Raw genomic sequence first — 19970 nt, 5'->3', positions numbered from 1 at the left:
AAATGGTCAAAATAGGGATTAATGAGAAAAAAGCTTAAGGAATGAGGCAGAGGACAAGGAAGATGGAATCTAGAAACTGGAAAGGAATCAGAGAAAATATCGCCTTAAATTCTGCCAAGACCAGTACAGTAACCCAACAGTGATCCACTAATGATAGTTCTGCTCTTCTAGATCCTTCCATCGTGTTCTGTAGTACTCAGTGTTCAGTCTGAGGGCTCCAAAATTCGGCACAGGACTATATTAGGGTTTTTATTTAACCTAATTTTTCCCATCTTTTCACAGGCATGTGTCATTTTTGGTATTATGGAAAAAATTCTTCTAAAACACTGAAAGATACTTAAGAACAAAATGTATACAATATTAGAAAATTATAATGGGCCACTTACACAGCTCCATGTAATCAGAAACCACCTTTACAAAATTTTCATGATCTTATTTCCCAATAAATTACCTGCTGACCTTTTTCTGTAACAACTGGCTGTAATGGCAGTCACAGAAAAGAACAATTTCCTCAGAAACAAAAAAGCCCACTTCAGCCATTGTTTAGAAGTATAAATTGGTGACCAAAGGCAATTAAAAATCAAAGATCAGAAGTATTAATAGAAGAAACTGTGGATTGTTCACCATGTAGAAAATCTCAATAAAAATTTCCTAAAAGGCTCTATTTGATCTGTACTACTCTGATTCTATTATTAAGCCCAATGATATCATCTGGCACCAATAACACCATCTACTGGCCATTCCCCATTTTGGATCATTATGGTCAAAGGAATAAATATATCACTGAATGACTTGCTTATTCAATAACTCAAAATATCAAAAACGACCTGTCTGATTCATGCAGTCCTTGATTTTTCCACATATTTCTTCCCTTTTTCTTTAATTTGACATTTACTAATTAAACACATGTTCTCACTGAGGCCCGGCCCCCAGGCCACAGTAGCTACCCGTGCTTGAAAGCTGTTCTAAGAGAAAGATCTGAGTGAAACAAAAATGCTGCTCTAATTTCACTTAAAATGAGAGCAGCTGACCTCTGCTAACAGCCAGAGCAAACCGTGCACTGACAAGAAGTACTTTACTTCGAGATTTAATTTTGACCTCAAAAACATACAATTGCCGAGTGTCTAAAAAAGGACTCACTCCAGGTGTCAGTAAAGTGACTTCACAAGACACACGGTGGCATTCAAGTACCTGGCTAAATGGAGAGTTTACTTTTCCCCCACCAAGCTTTATTGAGAAATAACTGGTATGCTTCCCTGTTTAAGGTTTTTTTTTTTTTTTTTTTTTCCTGTTTAAGTTTAAAGAATACAGCGTGATGGTTTCATTTACGTATATGGTGAGATGATTAGCGCTGTAGGTTCAGCTAACATCCATCTTACCACATAGCTGTAGTAAAAAGAAAGAGGAAAAATGAACAAAAACAATTCTCCTTGTGATGAGAACTTGGAATTTAACCTCTTAACGACCTCCCCGTAAATCCCACAGCAGCAGTGTGAACTATAGCCGCTCATTGTACGTTAGTTACATCCCTACTACGGACTTAGCTTATAACCACAAGTTTGCTCCTTTCAGCCGCTTTCATCCTATTCCACTATCCCCACCTTCCACCTCTGGTAACTACAAGTCTGACCTCTTTTTCTATGAGGCTTTTTTTCTTTTTCTTTTTAAAGATTCTACATATAAGTGAGATCATACAGTATTTAGGTTCTCCATCTACGTTACTTCACTGACCATAATGCATTTAACAAAGCTCCCTTTGTTACCAATGGTAGGATTTCTTTATTTTTGTAAAGTTGAATAAGACTAGTCTATTTATATATGTGAGTCTATAGATATATGCTTCTACATCTCATTTTTTATGGTTGAATAGTACGAGTATATAGATATATGCTTCTATATAATCTGTCCGTCTATCGAGGGACACCGAGGCCCTTTCCATGTCTTGGCTATGGTAACTAGCGTTGCTGTGGACATGACGGTACAGATATCTTTTCCAGTTAATGTTTTCATGCCCTTTGAATGTATATCCGGAAGTGGAACTGTTGGACCAGTGCTATTTTGACTTTTAATTTTCTGAGGATCCTTTACATGGTTGTCCATGATAGCTGGACCAGTTTACATTCTCACCGGCCGTGTAGACGTGTTCCCCATATGCATGACAGCACTTACCCTGCCTTTTTTTTTTTTATGATGCCCATGCTAACAGATGTGAGGAGGAGCTTGTTGTGGTTTTAATTTGCATTTCCTGAACAACTATTGATGTTGACCTTTCATCTGTCTTCTCTGGATAAATGTCTATTCAGGCCCTTTGCCCATTTTTCAATCAGGTTGCCTTTTTGCTATTGAAGTGTATGAGTTCTTGACATATTTTGGATATGAACCCCTTATCAGAGACTCAGTTTGCATATATTTCTTCCCCATTCCGTGGTTGGCTTTCCACGTGCTTGCTGTTTGTTTCGCCATGCAGAGGCTGTCCAGGGTGAGGTACTCCCACTGGTTTTATTCTGTTACTTGTGCTTTAGGTGTCGTATTCAAAAGATCACTCCCAAGACTCATGGAAAGGAGCTTTGTTTTTATGTTTTCTTCATGTTTTCAGGTCTTACACTTAAGTCTTTAATCCAGTTCCATTTTTTGAAAGTGGTGTAAGATATGGATCCAATTTAATTCCTTTACATATGAATAACCTATCACCCCACCACTATTTATTGAAGAGATGGTCTTTTCTCCATTGCACACTCTTGGCTCCCTTGGTAAGTGTTATTTGACCATATATGCTTGGGTTTACTTCTGGGCTCCTGATTCTGGTTTACTGAGTGGTCTATTTTTGTGCCAGTACCATACTTTTTTGGTGACTTCAGCTTTACAGGAAAGCTTGAAATCAGGAAGTATGATGCCTTCTGCTTTGCTCTTCTTTCTCAGGATGGCTTTGGCTATCTGGGATCTGTCTCAGCTCCCTTGCCTGGGCAAGAGGGGAGAGGCCACTCTAGGCTACACTCAATTTCCCAAACAGGTTCACTGATTGTAAGGGACTAGAAGCTACCCTCAGCCTTGGCTGTGAATTAATGCCCCTGCTAGTACATAGCATGGGGAATCTCCATGCCCCGTACGGGCTTTGCTCCAGGGGTGATTATTTTTTCCCATGTGCCACACAGCTATGCGTGGCCAGAGTCGTGGCCAGCCCTTCTGCTCAGAAGGGCCCAAGAGACACTATTCACAGCAGGGGGACTATGATTCCTCTCCTCATGTGAGTGTGGACTAAGTGGGCTATGAGGTGGACACAATTTCTCTTTTGAGTATCTGAATCAGGCACACCTGCACCAGCCACGTTCCCTGATCAGAGCGCATCTGTATCCCTGTTCTCCAGATGGGCAAAACTGCTGGCTGTGATTACAATACTGAGCACTGTGGGCACGAACTCAGCCTACTAAGATCTATGTGCTGGTTGTTCTGAACTCCTCCCTGCTTCTCTGTCCTAGATTGCAAGTGGTTGAGCCCTCAAATATCTCTCTGCAATCCTCACGGTGTGAGGTCGGAGTAGAGGCTCCCACAATGTGACCCCAATGCTGGGAGGAAGGGAGCTGGTTGTCCCCCACTCTATTCTCTTTCCTACTGGAGGAATCAGGGGCTCGGGGGAAACCTCTCAAGGTGCTGGGCTGGGCTAGGCTGGTCTGGGGGAGGGACAATGCAGTCAACATGCAGCCACTCCTCTTATCCCTCTAATGCAGTCCATCTTGGTCTGTACAGTACAGGGTAGGGGTGTGCTTCAGCCTCACCCCCATGTTTGAGGATTCTTTGAGAGGTGCTTTGTTCTTAAATAGTTGTTAGTTGTTCTTTTAAAGGCAAACAAAGTAACAACCTTATGATGTCACTCCCATAACTTAATAAATAGGAGAAGCACCAAAAGTCAGCTTTCAAATCTGAACTGTATTTTCATTTCCTGTCTTTACTACTATAGGATTTATGGCTCCCAAGGCACACATGAGAAGAATCAAGGCAATTCTGAGCCAACAGTCTCACACAGATGGCATCTCTTCTGTCATAATTAGGCAATATGTACATCATGAGAGAGGAAAATATAATTTTTTTGCATATTCTTCGTTGATTTTTTGCTCCTGTTCTTATGTTGTTTGCATTGCCAGCGTAGAAGGAAATTGTCGTTATGGATGTGTTATGGATAGTGAGAGACTTTTTCTTTTTTTTTACAAATCAAACATTTCAGAAGTTTTCTTCTGACAGATTTTTTTTTACATTTTCCTGGAAAATGTTTAATCCCAGTTTGAAAATGGAGATTGACATTAAAATTACTCTTTTTGTGACCATAGCTGTGTTTTGGACTAGATTTTTGTGTGTGTGAAAAAAAAAAAAAAAGACAAAAAACTCGAGCAACAAAATGAAACAGATTTATGTTTAAAAGTAATTTAAAGAAAATATTGCCATCATAGAAGAGGGAAAAAAAAGAGGGAGCAATTATAAGAACACACAATTTATATCTAAAAACACCTCAAAAAATTTAAATTTGGTTGATATCAGTAAGATATTTTCCATGTCCCTCTTTAGAGCTCTGTTCTTTGGCCTTATTTCAGCCACGTACAGTCCTTTGCTCAGCCCTGGATTCCACATTTCTTACAATACAGCCTGAAATCACAACAAAAGAATCGGAGCCTATCTTGTCCAGGTTTGCAAGTAGGTCATATTTGGTAGCAAATTCTCTCCATTACAGAGGCTTTAATGCAGGCCTAATGCTATGTTGATATTTTTAGTCAGAGGAAGAAGTACCCAAAGCCACCCCACCTCTAACAGAAATGATAGGGAAGAAAAGGAATCAGAGACAATGAGAGATCATTTTGAGTTTGAAGTAATGATGGGAAATACCAAATAGATATATGAATAGGGAATATAGACAATTATATTCCAAAGACATCTGCAAAAGGTGGAAATTGAAGTGAATAGAAGGAGTTTGAGTTGGTTTGAGCTCCATCAGGAGTAGGTCTTGAGACAGGATTCAATGCAAATAGTTTTATTAGGGTTGATTCTAGGAAATACCTGTAAATAAGGAAGAAAATAACAAAAGGGAAGGGGAAAACAATCAATATAGGATGCATCACCCTCAAACTCACTGCTGGGGAATAACGGGAGCCATTTTAGAGCAGAGAACCCTAACTTATCCCATCAGAGTTGAGGGAGATGGTGAATTTCTGCACTAACTACTGTCAGTAATTGGTCAAATTGCAGCTGTCAGGGGAAATAATTTCTTGGCACTTCTGGCTCCAGTAGAAAGGGGTCCCACATACACAGATAACTCTCAAAGAGATGCAAAAACCTGTGATTGGAAATTAAGGCAGGGTGTAGTGAAACTGTATGGTCATAAGAAACATGCACAAGGCAACAGCTGCTTCTGCCACAGGCAGTAGGATGCTGAAGCCAGCTCACAGTGACTTCCAAGATCTTACTGTGCACATCTTTCCCTAAATTCCCACTCAGTGAACTCACAGGGGTAGACTGAAATCTGCTGTGGTGGAAGGATCTACACCACGGAAATCAGCAAATGCTACAAATCAGTCTTTTTTTTTTAATCTTTTATTTTCTAGAAACATTCTTTTGCTAAACATTTACCAGAACATCATTACATAGAGCAATATTTATGGAAATATACAAAAAATGGAAAACTTGGGCAGCCTGGGTGGCTCAGCAGTCTAGCGCCACCTTTGGCCCAGGGTGTGATCCTGGGGACCCAGGGATCCCTGCATGGAGCCTGCTTCTCCCTCTGCCTGTGTCTCTGCCTCTCTGTCTCTCTCTCTCTCTCTGTCTCTCATGATTAAATAAATAAAATCTTTTTTAAAAAAATGGAAAACTTGATAATTTTTTTTCTTTAGAGACAGAGGAGCAAAGGGACAGGGAGAGAGAGAATCTTAAGCAGGCTCTATGCTCAGCGTACAGTCCAGCCCTGGACTCAGTCTCACAACTTAGAGATCAAGACCTGAGCCGAAATCAAGAGTCAGATGCTTAACCAACTGAGCCATCCAGGCGCCTTCCCCCTTTTTTCCCCTTGCTAGATAATTTTTTATATGTTATGCTCAGAAAAAAAATGTTGTGAATATATGAATTCCAATGAGCTTCAACACTTGCTTGATATTGTCATTTCAAAACATCTTCAAACTTTTGTTTAACCTAACTAATGTCTCAAATGACCATAAAAATGAGGATTTAGATAACCTGGCTCTGGATGAAGTACTCTGCTAAATGTCGGGGGCAGTGGAAAAGTAGGTAAGAAGCAGCAAAGAACAAAGGTAGGGAGATCTAAAGGGTGACAAGGCAGGTCACCTGCCCTCTGGAGCTGTAAGCAGGTAGGAAGATATTTCAATCAACAATACTTGGCATTTCTAAGATACTGTTGGCCTCTTTCAGAGGTTCATAACCAATAACAATGAAGCTGCATAACATCAGAATGGATGGCCCAAACAGATGATCTAATATTAAAATGTCACTTATTCCTTAATGTCACATTTTTGGATTAGTGATTGCCACAGGCTGTTGGGGTGGGAGGGATGCGAAATGGATGAAGGTCATCAAAAGGTACAAACTTCCAGTTATAAAATGAATAAGTCATGGGGATATAATACACAGCATAGCAGCTAAAGGTAATGACACCGTATTGCATATTGGAAACTTGCCAAGTAAGTAAATCTTAAAAGTTATCATCATGAGAAGAAAAAATATTTCCTGTGGATGATGACAGATGTTAAGTAGACTTACTCAGGTGATCATTTTGTAATATATACCAATATTGAATCACTGTGTCATTACGTTGTACATCTGGAACTAGCACAATGTTATATGTCAATTATACCTCAATAAAAGGAAATCACTTTCTTTTTTCCATTTTCTTTCTCTCTCTTTCTCTCTTTATTTGGGGGGGAGGTTAATGATATAAAAGCTTCCCTCTCAGTTTAACTGTTTAAAAATGGCCAAAGTTCACAGTTTTGTATCTTTCTCAGCATTTGAGCCAGGTATATTTTATAATTTCAATTTCTCAGTCGATATTATTACCGTAATTATCATTCTGCTCTGCACACAATCATCACTAGGAATCTGCTTCACCAACAAAGGCAACCACATTGTCTGTTACATTCCGAGTCTCAGGCGGGCAGCTTTCTGCAAGCAGGAAACCCCTCCCTGTATGCTGGGTTCCATTTTTCACCTTCATTTTTTTTTCATTTTTTACCTTCAAACAAATCTTCATAATCATTATACTGACAATGTTAGAACTCAGTTTTAATTAAGCAGAAACTAATTCCATATTAAATCCCAAAATATCCAATAAATGAGAAGCAATTGCAGGACCTGAGCAGTTTCTCAAATACATTTAACTAATTTTTAAACACCTAGAACACTTTCAAAGTTCATTTTGAATGATCTCCCCACAGGCTGTTCGAATCCACTGTGTACTACTTTAAAAAATATCCAAATGCTAATATACGTGGCATTTGACAGAGGAGACTTAAAAAGCACATTCTTAAGTTACCTCTGACACAGTACCTGGCAACAATTAAAAGCTCAAATGAAAGAACCTTTCAAACTTGGGATTGACAGACAATGGACATGGCCAACTATACAAAGTCCTGGAGACTGAAAGACTGTAGCAGCAACAGTAACAGCAAGAGGGACTGGTGACAGATTGAGAAAATGCAAGTCAGCTGGTGTCCCCACTGGCACAGTAAGGAGGTAAGAACCTTGCTCTTGTGCAAAAGATCAGACACTGCCCTTCCCTTAGGAGAAAGACTTCGCCGAAGAGGCTCCTAGCTTCACATTCAACTACACTCAGGACTTATCTTAGAAAAACCCCGAAGGACCTCAGTCCTCCATTTCACTTTGCCCCTGGAGATATCAAACATTAGGCAAAAAATACCCAGTTATTGTCAGAAAATAATTTCCACTCTCAGATACCTAAATAGCCGCCTACTTTGAATGAGATATCACTAAATGCACCAGCTTCCAAAAGTTTTTGCATGTGAATTGTCTGGAGATAGACATCTCACAGTTTCAGTGAGGGGAATCCGGTCCAAGGCACTGTGCTCAATACTGAAGAGGATAAAAAAATGGGGTAGGAACCACTTTAATATTAAAACGAATTTGATTAAAGGTTGTTTTTTATGTATTTGGAATGGGGAGGAGTTCATACGAACTATTAAAACCACCAATAATATCTCAGAGTTTAGTAAAACCTGAAGATCAATGATGAGCTCTATCAAAACAAGTTAATTTTAGAAGTTCGGATTATCCATTATCTATGTTCCTCACATTGTGTATTATTGAGACATCATCAGCTGTACTTCAGAATATGCTTAAAATGTCCTTTTTTTCCCATTTCAAACTTTGGTTTTTCCTTGATTTACAATGTAATTATGAGAGAATATATAATTTTTTTTCATTGCTCCATATAGTCTGGAAGCAGACTCCCAAAGGAAAAACAAATTCTCAGTTAACAATAAACTTTTCCTCTGTTGGTACAATTTGAACAGAAAGATACTTCCAGATGACTTTATTGACAGGAGAGCACTAAGAGCTCCCCGAAAATATAGGGAAACTAATTAAAATCTGATTCATATCCAGACTTCCTTAAAGCTTACTAGCTCTTTTTTTATATTTCTCTCTGAAATAAAATTTATTAGACTGAATTCATTTATAATTACCAGTTCTCCCATAATTTTTTTTGATTGATTGCTTGTTTTTAGTCAGCTTTGCCAATCCCTCCTTTCTCACTTAATTGTGATTATTATGCTATGGTTCAATCATCATGATCTTCAAAGAGAGAAAAAATATAAAGGAGCAAGGAGAAAAGAAAGGATAGACTAAGAAGTAGAGAATAAAAAGGAGAAAGAACAGAAAGAATGAGACTTTTTTTTTAAAAGAGAAATAGGAAAGCATATTGACATGAAGAAAAAGTGATATGGGAAAGCAAGAGCAAGGAACCAGAGCCAGAGATATCAAGAGAGCAGAGCCTTCATAAAGAAACGCTCCCTTCTGGGATCATTAGGACTTTACGGTTGATAGTATTTTACGTTTTGAGACATGTTTACAACCTTAATATGGAGATTAGATAATAAATCCCTGTCTTGCCATTTCCTCGTCCCCTCGACCTGAAGTCCTTACGTAAGAAGTTCATCCTTGAACTCCATTTGACCTTCACCTATTGGTATAAAATCTCTAATTCTGCCTCTCACGCACACACCATTCTAAGTTTCCAAAATCAATGCCAAGTCTTCCAGTAAATGGGCCACAATGCCATTCCAAAGTCTCTTTTGCCTTATTTAGCAAATCAATATGACCTTCCAGAATCACTGAACAAATTTTAGACTATGTGCAGCTGAACATAATGTTCAAACAAAATAATATGAAGTTTGTTTTTATGTATTTAACATCTCTACACATACTGAAGTTTATTTTTGCCAAGATATGCTTTTCCATAAGTGTGTATGATGGCCATAAAAGCAGACCATTCCCATTTCCTGCTACGGGGAACTTGATTGACAACCAGCCTCAGCTGCTGCACTCTGAAGCCACTGCAATTGTACTGAGACCATGCTTCCCACAGCTGCTCCCACAAGATTATGGAGTATGGCAGGGATACGAACACAGGTCCATTCCTGTGAGAAGTGAGACTCCTCTGTTGAGTAACTGCTTTAAGGAGTCTCTGGGGGCCTGGTCAAGACATTCCTAGAAATGTATGGCACTCTGAGACTTTCTGTACAACTCTTTCTTCTCTACGTCACAGGGTTCATTGTTGCATTACGGTCTCCTAGTTTTACCCACCACCTCCTCTGGCTCCAAACCCTTTTCCCTTATAGGCTTTTCCCCCAAATAAATCCTTAAATGTTCAATCCTGTCTTAGCACCTGCTTCTCAGAGGACCCAAACTAACACTAGTGGTATTGAGAGTGCTCCAAGAACACAAACAATAAAACTTGAATTTAGGGCTCACTGCACAGTGGACAAAGAAGATAGATGAGGTACAGATAGTCCCTGGCACAAGACAACAGTGAAAACATTCACTAATAGTGACATGGGAAAATATCCCAGTAGAGGGAATGCCAGTCCAGCTCTAGGGATCCAAGCATTCAGAAAATGGAGGAATCCATGCATAGAATGAAAGTTGACTGGTTATTCTTAATTTGGATTGATGGCTTGAAGAGAGATCATGAGAAACTGAAGACCACTGACAAGTAGTATACGGTTCATTTTGAAAAAGATAATCAAAAAGTCTTCACTTTTTGACCTGATAGAGACCTGATAGAGTTTCAAAGCTCCGGAGATGTTTGAATCTCAGCCATGGCAGGTCTGTTTTGTTACAATCAGGGTCCTGGTTATGAGTAATGTGGGATTCTGAGACGACACAGGGACGTCTGGATGAACTCCCCTGAGCATATTGGCTCAGCAGGTGCTCTGCTCCCCCATCCTTCAAACCTGACAAAGGCAGCCCATCTTTCCCTATTCTGGAAGATGTTTCAGATATATCTCCCCAAGAAGGCAACAAATGGCCCAGATCATTCATCAAGGTCACTATACATGCTCTAGTGAATGAAGGACCAGTATAAATAATAAGTTCAGTATAGTCCCTTCCACAGGCCAGGGCTGATGGAAGGAGAGGCAGTCACAGTGCTGGCTTCATTAAATCCATGGGGATGATATGGTCAGGGGTTAGTGCTTAATGGCAAGTAGCCAGGAGACCCTAAGGTAAGGTAAGTATGATAAAGTAAGGTAAGGTAAGGTAACAGGAGCACTGAGGTGGGCTGCACCCCCCTTTACAGATGGTTAATAAAGCATGGTGGCATCCCTAGCAGCAAACTAGACAATATTTAACAAAAGTGTTGATTAAAATCCAGTACTAAAATTTAAAAGACAAGAATGAAGGAGAAGGGATCTAAGAGCAGTTGTCCCAATATAAAGTCATGATCCATTGCTAAGTTCCCAGACCTAAGTTGATTTTCAAACCTAGAACACATTAATACATATATTAATTCATGTGATATTGTGATAAGTATTTAATATGATGTGGTGATTTCCCCAGTCCTTCCCCAAAGGAACCTAAAACCATTTACCTAGTTTGACGACACTGTGAAAGGAGAACACCCAAGCATTCTGAGTACTGTTGGAAAAGGGTTATTGATATCTAGAGATCCAAAACATCATTGTGGCCCCTTTTTAGAATGGGAGCTAATGGGGATGCCTGGGGGGCTCAGTGGTTGAGCGTCTGCCTTCAGCTCAGGGCAGGATTCCGGGGTCCTGGGATTGAGTCCTTCATCGGGCTCCCCGCAGAAAGCCTGCTTCTCCCTCTGCCTGTGTCTCTGCCTCTCTGTGTGTCTCTCATGAATAAATAAATAAGATCTTAAAGAAGAGATGCCTGGGTGGCTCAGCAGTTGAACATCTGCCTTTGGCTCATCTTTAAAAATAAAATCTTAAATAAATAAATAAATATTTTTTAAAGAAATAGAATGGAATCTAATAATGGGTACCATATAATAAAATGGAATTATGACTAAACTCCAAATATGAGTTGGCCCATTGGGTATATATCCCCATCCAGTGGTCATTTCCCCAGTCTCCAAGTACATAATTAAAATTATGGTACTTTGCTGTTGAAGTAAAATCCACCGATACATTACTGACCTATAAGGTAAGACCTTTCATAGTGGAAAGGGCCAAGTGGAAACATCTGAAACCTACTACCGGCCAAAATATTAAACTAAAACCAATATCCTGTGCTCGCTTTGGCAGCACATATACTAAAATTGGAATGATACAGAGAAGATTAGCATGGCCCCTGCGCAAGGATGACACGCAAATTCGTGAAGCGTTCCATATTTAAAAATAAATAAATAAATAAAACCAATATCCTATTTCAAGGGAGATGGAGGAGATTGGTACCACTCTCCGGGTCCCTTAAGATGCACATCTGGAGGTTTCTATCTTACCTCCACCTAATCCTACCACACTGACCCCTGCAGAATCTGTGGGATCCTGGTGAATGACTAAATACTGTAGGCTTAAATAATTATTTGCCCCCAAATCAATTGCTATGTCAAACACGATACAGTTGTTAGGGTGAATTAATAAAGGTACATAGCTTATGATCGTGGACTTGGTGAATGCATTCCTTTTCACTGTGATTAAGAGAAAAGGCTGGAAACAGTTTATATTCACACAGAACTAATGATAGTATTCATTTACAGTTTTCCCTTATATCTACAGCAACTTTCCCACTTTGCCATAATAGAGTCCAAAGAAATCTGTACTGCCAGGACATCTCCCAGAACATTACACTGATGCTATATGACATCATTGATATTATCTTGACCAAACAGCATGAACAAGAGTTGGCTAGTACACTGGGGGCTTTGACAAGACATATGTGTTAGAGTAGAAAAGAGACAAACCTTACAAAGACTCAGGAACTATCACTTTAGTGAAGATTCCATGGATCTAATGGTCAGAGAGTTATCAGGATATTATCTATAAGGCAAAAGAAAAATCCAGCATTTTTAAAAAGATTTTATTTATTTATTTATTTATTTATTTATTTATTTACTCATGAGAGACACAGAGACACAGGCAGAGGGAGAAGCAGGCTCCCTGTGGGAGCCAGATGTGGAACTTGAACCCATCAAGTTCCTGCATGACCCCAGGATCACAACCTGAGCCAAAGGCAGATGCTCAACCACTGAGCCACCCAGGTGTCCCAAAAATGCTGCATCTTGCATCAGCAGTGTCTAGTGTCTTTTTTGAAGTCTGGAGGCAAAATAGTTGATAACTAAGAATACTTCTCTAACTTCAGTCCTGGTGATACATGTTTGTCAGCTTTGAGTGGGACCTGGAGCAGGAGCGAGCTCTACAGGGAGTCTAGGTTAATTTCAATCAGCCCTACGGTGAGGACCATACATGTATCCATGGTCTGGTGGACCCTATGGTATTTGTGGGGAAAGAATGTGGAGTTTTTGGCAAAAGCCAGTGGGAGAATCATCCTGAAATAAAGTCATGTATAGGATGATGTGCCATGTCACTAGGCTGTAGTAAAGACAAACCATGACCATGGTCATTACATGATTATACATCTGAAACTGCTCAGTATGAGTTGTGTTCTTTTGGATGCATCAATTCATAAAGCGAGATGGGCCCAATAGCAATCCTTAAGGAGAAGGAAAAGGTGTATTTGGGATAGATCCTGAACAGGACCAGATGTAAGTAAGCTCCAAGAACAGATGGCACAAATGTCCTTGTCACTCACCACAGTTGCACCAACACCATTCTCTGACTTGCACTTATGATCCTGTAATATAAGAGGTCCCATTAGAACAACTGGAGGAAGAAAAACCTGACCGTGGACTTTAGATATGCATGCAAGCCAGTAAGCAGACACTAGTGGGATTATAATTCAGGTCTATAACAGAAGACAGTGGGAGAGGGAAATGTTCTCTATGGGCAGAGGAGTGAAGAGTGCACTGAGACATCTACTTGATATGAAAAGAGAGGTGGCTCAAGGCGAGAAGAGACAGAGATGCCTGGGCAGTCACCAAGAGTGAGACAAATGATCAGAAGTAAAAAGAAAAAAGCTAGAAGATTGAAGACTAGCAAGTCCTGGAGACAAGATGGAGAGATGAAAAGGGGCAAAGTGTATGAAGATGTTTATATCACAGTGTATTTTAGTCTATTGCTAAAAAATTACCCTGTGTGGAAGAGGCACCACCCAAACAAGTAGACAAAATGTCTAGGCCAGTTGGTGCTACCTGCCTCCCTCCTGGCTGCTCCAGGACTGGCAGGATGAGCACCTGATAGAAGTGGCCGCCGGGGTGGGGACAGAGGCCATACATGGGTCTGCTCGCAGAGACTCCCACTGAGCAGGGCCCACCTAGCTACTGCTGACTCTGACTGTCCCATCCGCCACCATCCGACACCAATGCTGAGCCCCTAATGTGGCACTACTTTAACTTTAACAAAATTAAAAGTGTTTTCTCTTTGAAAGATAACTATTAAGAAAATGAAGAGGTAATCCACAGACTGGGAGAAAATATCCTCAACTTGAATAACTGACAAAGAACTCGGATCCGGAATAATACAAAGAAATTTTAAACTCAATAATAATAACAAGATAATCCAATAGAAAATGGAGAAAGATTTGAAAAGACACTTGACAAAAGGAACCTGAGAATGACCAATAAGCACGTGAGAAAGGAAAGGAGCCGATCAGCAGGTCTCTGGGGACAAAAGCATCCGGAGGGAAAATGTAAAGGGCATGAGGAAACCCTTCAGAGTAAGAGACATGTTTTATTTCTTGACTGCGGTAGTGGTTTCACGGGTGTACATATTTGTCAAAACTCATAAAATTGTACACTGAAAATAGGACGAGATTTTTGTAGATAATAATTATACATATGCCTCCACAGAATTGACAAAATAGCTTTTGTCAATTTTTTAAATTTTTTTAAATTAATCAGTAATTAAAAAATAAAAATAATTTTTATACCCAATGTAATATAGTGGGAGAGATAGAGGGGTTATTTAACAGGGTTATTTATTATCTTAAATTATTTTTTCCTATTTAGCAGCAAAATAATTCTTCCCACTTATGTAAATAAGGAGATAATATTAAAAGTTGTTGCCTTCTCTATTTGGTTTCTCAGAGGAAGGTTCATCTGAATGCTTGTTGAAGAAGGAAATCTCTGGGCCCCACCCAACGGCACTCAGTTAAGATTTGGGGGTTCTCGGGGAAGCATGATCAGCATTTCCAGACAGATGTAGCTACCTGTTGTAGCCACTCACGTGTTTGGCCAGGTGGGGGGAAGCAAGCCCTCCCTCAGCCCCACATGATAGCCCCAATATGACAGTGGACCTCGAGCCTCAAAAGCTCCTTCTTCTGCTCTGAAGGGTCTGGAGCTAGAGAATCCACCACGTTATCCTCAGAACTGCCATGGGTTTCCTAGGCTTTGGGGGGCGGGCTCTGTGAATGGCACATTGTCGCCCAGAGAAGTCTCACACTCCTCTTACTTGCATGCTCTATCCAGCTTTAGCCATGTCCTTCCAGGAGGGAAGAGCTCAGCTCTTCTAGAGTTCTGATGAGCAGAATGCCCAGATCTAGGGCGTAAGTGCAAGATAGCACTATGTGCACGCTTTTATTTTATATTGTTGATTCCCTAATTTCAAAAAAACAAGGCATAGTAATTAGTGTAAGTCACTGCAAGCATGCATAGATTATATACACAAATTATATACAAATATGGCTAAAGCAATGTTTCATGCAAAACTAACATATTTTTAAGCAAATCACTTTAATTTTTCATTGAGATAGAAAAGAGGAGGAGCAATGAGGAAATGTTTCCCTGTGTACAGAAATGTGCATTTACTCAGACCAAAAAGAAAAATCCCTAAAAAATATCTGCAAAGTAATGGACTCTGAGCTTTCTTAGTAGAGTTTGGACCGAAGCTACAAAATCCGGGTTGTATAATTCAGCCTAAGTATTTGGCTTAAATTGTCCAGATACCTGCGACTCCGTGAAGCTTAGCTGGAAAAAGGCTAATATTTGTCACTGGGGCTAAACCACAGCACAGAGAGAAGGCCGGTCAAACTGGTTTGGAACAGCCACTTTGTGTTTTTCTCTGGCCTCTAATTAGATAATGTGCTTAAAAGGATGATGAACTTAGGTTCACAGTTGGGTGCTAGGCAGGCCGTGGTTCAAGAATCAGATTCTAGGCGCTGGCAGCGAGCAGGAGACATTCAATATTTTATCACAGGAAATATAAGTAGATCAATGACATCTGTGCATTGGAAGAAACCTTCTCAGTTTAGATTCATCTCGGAAGCTGTTCTCTTCTTGCCAAAATCAGGGAGCCACGAAAATCCTTTTCCCGAGTAGCTCCATAAAGCTCAGCCAGGGGCCCTCCGCACAGAGCCGGCAACGGACGCAGGAGCCCAGCATTTTGCAGAGACCACGTCCTGGGGAAGGAAGCACGCCGGGTAGGTTCAGCAGAGAACACAGGCAGGGGAAACCTTTAGAAACTGTTTAAAGTAAAACAATAAAAATAAAAAAGCTAAAAAATAAATAATAAATAAAAGAAATTGTTTAAAGTGATCCTGAGAATTCCCTTATAATCACGTTAAGCTGTTTAATAAAAGAAAATGACCATCTAATAGACGAGAGAGTAAATTAAGGAGATCAGAGGAAAGCAGACTCCAAGAACCAGACCCAGAATATCACATTGGCGAGAACAACAGCCATCGCAGCAGACAAACAGCCAAACCAGTCTCTTTGAATTGGGCCACCCGGGGACTAGAGTCCTGAAATATAAGACAAGAATAGAAATTAATAGCCAAATGTCACTGCGCATGTTAATTTTACTTTGCTGCATGAGCTCCTATCAATGTTTGCCCTACACCCCTCATCGCATGCTGCACATTCCATTCTTAACTTTTTTTCTTTTCTTTTTTTCTCTTTTTTTTATCGAAGTTCGATTTGCCAACATATAGTGTAACACCCAGTGCTCATCCCATCAACTATTTTTCTTTCCTATTCTTTTTCCAAGGTTCTTATCTAAAGAATCCTTCCACCCGTTACTAGAAAAGATACCCAGAAAGATAGATGCTAACTGGCAGTGGCTTTCAAAGTTCTGGTTCCAGAGTGTGAAGAGAGGAAATGTCTATCTTAACAGAATCTTGAGGTGACACACATCATAAGACGCAGACCACTTGAACGAAAAGTGTGCTTTTGAAGGAAATAAAATCTCTTCTTTTGTGAGTTACTGATATTTTGTAATGACATTCCCCTCTTACCTTTTATTATAAATATCTGCCCAAACACTTGATCTCCCCTTATACAGAGGGATGGGACTTGCTCGTATAAGCAGGCAGTTCATACAACACACGTATTTATAGAGTTGAATAACTGATGAGTAATGTTGTTAATTTTTAATGGTTGTTATTTTGTTCCTTAGGGCAATTGAAAGAAATGGAAAGTATACTTGGGGCAATAAATTCTGGATTCGCATCCTATTTCTGTGAGCATTAGACATTTGGCCTTGGGCAAACCATATAACCTATTTAGGCCTCTTTCAAATTAAAATTGTATTTGAGTGATGTGGAGGATATTAGAGAATTCTACTGTTTTGGGTTGAATTGTAGCCTCCCTCCCCAGATTCACATATTAACGTCCGAACCCCCAGGCCCTCAGAATGGGGCCTTATCTGGAGATGAGATCTTTGTGGAGGCAGTTGAGTTAAAATGAGGTCATTAGGGTGAGTCCTCAATCCAAGATGATTGGTGGGAAATGGGAAATGTGGACCCAAGACGAGTACAGCAGGAAGACAAAGTGAAGAGATCCAGGGAGATGATAGCTCTCTATGTAAGCCAAGGAGAAAGGCTTAGAATGGACCCTCCTCAAGCCGATCTCCAAAACAAACAACCTTGCCAATACCTTGATTTTGTCCTTCTAGCCTCCAGAACTGTGAGAAAATGAATTTCTGCTGTGTGAGGCACCCAGCTGGTAGGACTTTATAATGGAAACCCTGAGAGCACTCCTGGTGAGAGAGATCTTTACAAAGTTCATACCTAGCCACGCGGCTCTCAGTGATCATCCCACCTAGTTCTAGAGCAGATATCAGCAAACTATTTTTCAGTAAAGGGTTAGACTTTGTAGGCCACACCCCGTTTCTGCTGGATAGTCTATTTCAATCTTTTAAAAATGTGAAAACCATTCTTAGCTTATTGACTATGCAACATTGGGTTCAGTTGGCCAAACCCTAGAACAGTGTCTCCTGTCACAGTTCAGGTTTTTAGGATCTTGTTTGGTAAATCCTAAAGAGCCATTCTAATGCATTTTACAAATACTGCAAACCTATTTCAGTAAAAGCTTCTCAGTTATTTTCAGTAAAATGTTATTTTTCAATCAACCCCCTTGTCTTTACCCCTCAAAGGCTATAGTAGGGCTATAAGTCCTTTTCTCTGCCTTTCGTCAACTGTGAAATTTTATTTCTTAAAGGAATACTTCAATCTGAGGTTCTCATTCCAAGTGATGTGAGTGACATATAGAAAACTTTCCGTGTTCCTGTTTCAATGAACATGTAAATTTGACAGCTTGATCCTTCCTACCCAATATTTATATGATTTGTAAACATGCCACTAGACATTGCCCTCCACACAGAATTAGCTATATCGATTCCTCAGTGATGTCAAAGTATACTTTGAGTTAAAAAATGTGATTAATATAGCCTATAAAAGACTTTACAGACCAAAGCCCCAAAGCCACTTCAAAAATATATAGTCCAATAAGCACAGGCGAGGCAGTTTGCTTGCTAATCACAAAATCGAATTTGCTCCTAAATGCCGAAATGTATGTGCTAGAGTAGTAGCGGCAGCCCCAGTGCTCACCACTATTTCTTAGGAAATCAGTTATTAGGTTTGTGAAGTGATAAACAGGTCCTTGTTCTGCTAAAGTGACTAACCTTTATTCTTTATAGATCCATCTCGAGGCATTAAAAAAAGTCTGCCCTGCTGAATGCAAAATCTCTTTGCATTTAATTCTAACCAAGCTTCAATTGTGAAGATGAAAATAGAAATTTATTGTTGGCAGATGAGTAAACTAGCACACAATTTTTTAAACCAGCAGATAGTTCCTCCTTTATCTGCGAACATCTTGTCTTATTTCCTTCCAATTACATTTTTTTTCTTCCATGAACAGCAAATATGTCATTTCTATCATTCTCCTGCTGGTGGCCTTCTGGAAGATGATTGAATTACCCAATCTTCGGAAGGAACAAGCTGTTTTATGTCTCGAGTGCCATGGATGTTGTAGATTCTCTAGCTCTGGGGTCTTTCTCAGGTTATTACAGATTTTAAGCTCCTTTCAGTGAGTAATGTTCTCCTGAAGGAAATGAAGGAATGAAAACTCTGGCTACATGCAGTTCTCCCGGGCACAAAATCACAATGCTGAGCTTTTCCTACATCTTAATGAAAGATGAAAATTATGAGAAGTAATTCAGGGTTTCTCAAACTAGGGAAGAGACCATGTGCATCAAATTCCCCTGGATTATTTTTTAAATTACAGACTTTGAGTTCTGATCCCAGACTTTCTGAATCAAGATCTACAAAGGCGAGCCCCATGTATTAGTTTTCTGTTGCTGGGGAACAAATCACCACAACACAGTTGCTCCAAACAAAACACATTTACTATCTTGTGCCATCTCAGAGTTTCTGTGGCTCAGGAGTAGCTGGGTCCTCTGCTCAGGATCTTGTAGGATTGAAATCAAAATGTCAACCAGGCTATCTTCCTTTCAGAAGCTCAGGGTCCTCTTCTAAGCCTGTACAGTTGTTGGCAGAATTTAGATTCTTGAGGTTGTAGTTAGAGGTCTGAGTTCTAACTTATTAATGACTGTTCACTGAAGGCTGTCCTCAGCTCCTAGAGGCTGCCTGTGGTTCTCTGCCATATGTCCCTCTCCATAGGCAGTTCACAATGTGGCTGTTGGCTTCTTCAAGGCCAGGAGGAGGCTCTCACCAGTATGTTAAGATGGAGTCTAAATTATAAATTCAGACTTTTGAGCCAGAATTCTAAGAATGGCTCCCAAGATTCCACGTCCTAATCTCTTGTCTTGGTGGAGATCACTTCTGTGAGTGTTATTTTATACAGCACACGTTTGCTTCAAGATAGGAAGACCATCCATATACACCTGATTTAAAGCACACAGGCCCTGTTAAAAACAAAGTTTTCTCCGTCAGACAGTAGAAAAAGAAGCAAGGTGGAAACATAAGGAGGGACTTCCACACCCCATTGGTGGTTTGAAGGTGGGTCAGGCCATTAAAAAAAAAAAAAAAAACAACCTGAGGCCAGCCTCTAGGAACAAAGACCAGGCTCTGGCTGAGAGCAAGCAAGAAAATGAGGACCTTAGCCCAACAACAGCAAAGAACTCAATTTTGCCCACAAGGGGAATGATCTT

At 40.0% G+C, this 19970-nt stretch overlaps 1 long non-coding RNA gene and 1 other non-coding gene across 3 annotated transcripts; one reads left to right on the top strand and one right to left on the bottom strand.

Moving 5' to 3' along the window:
* The first annotated feature begins 11755 nt into the window (after positions 1-11755).
* LOC112641683 (U6 spliceosomal RNA) lies at positions 11756-11862 on the top strand. The gene has a single exon (XR_003124772.3). It is a non-coding gene; the product is annotated as a U6 spliceosomal RNA (small nuclear RNA).
* A 3453-nt stretch (positions 11863-15315) lies between these two features.
* On the bottom strand, positions 15316-19680 carry LOC112640853 (uncharacterized). 2 transcript variants are annotated; one of them, XR_003124302.3, is made up of 3 exons: positions 16816-19680; positions 16170-16323; positions 15316-15981 (listed from the first exon to the last, which is right to left on the bottom strand). It is a non-coding gene; the product is annotated as an uncharacterized LOC112640853 (long non-coding RNA). The 2 variants fall into 2 exon arrangements; XR_003124301.3 differs by having other exon boundaries at positions 16232-16323; positions 16816-19678.
* Positions 19681-19970: the final 290 nt, after the last annotated feature.

The sequence above is a fragment of the Canis lupus genome, chromosome 33 (genome assembly GCF_003254725.2).
Source record: "Canis lupus dingo isolate Sandy chromosome 33, ASM325472v2, whole genome shotgun sequence".
Lineage (NCBI taxonomy): Eukaryota > Metazoa > Chordata > Mammalia > Carnivora > Canidae > Canis > Canis lupus.
The sequence above is the reverse complement of the archived record's forward strand: the minus strand, read 5'-3'. Positions and strand labels throughout refer to the sequence as shown.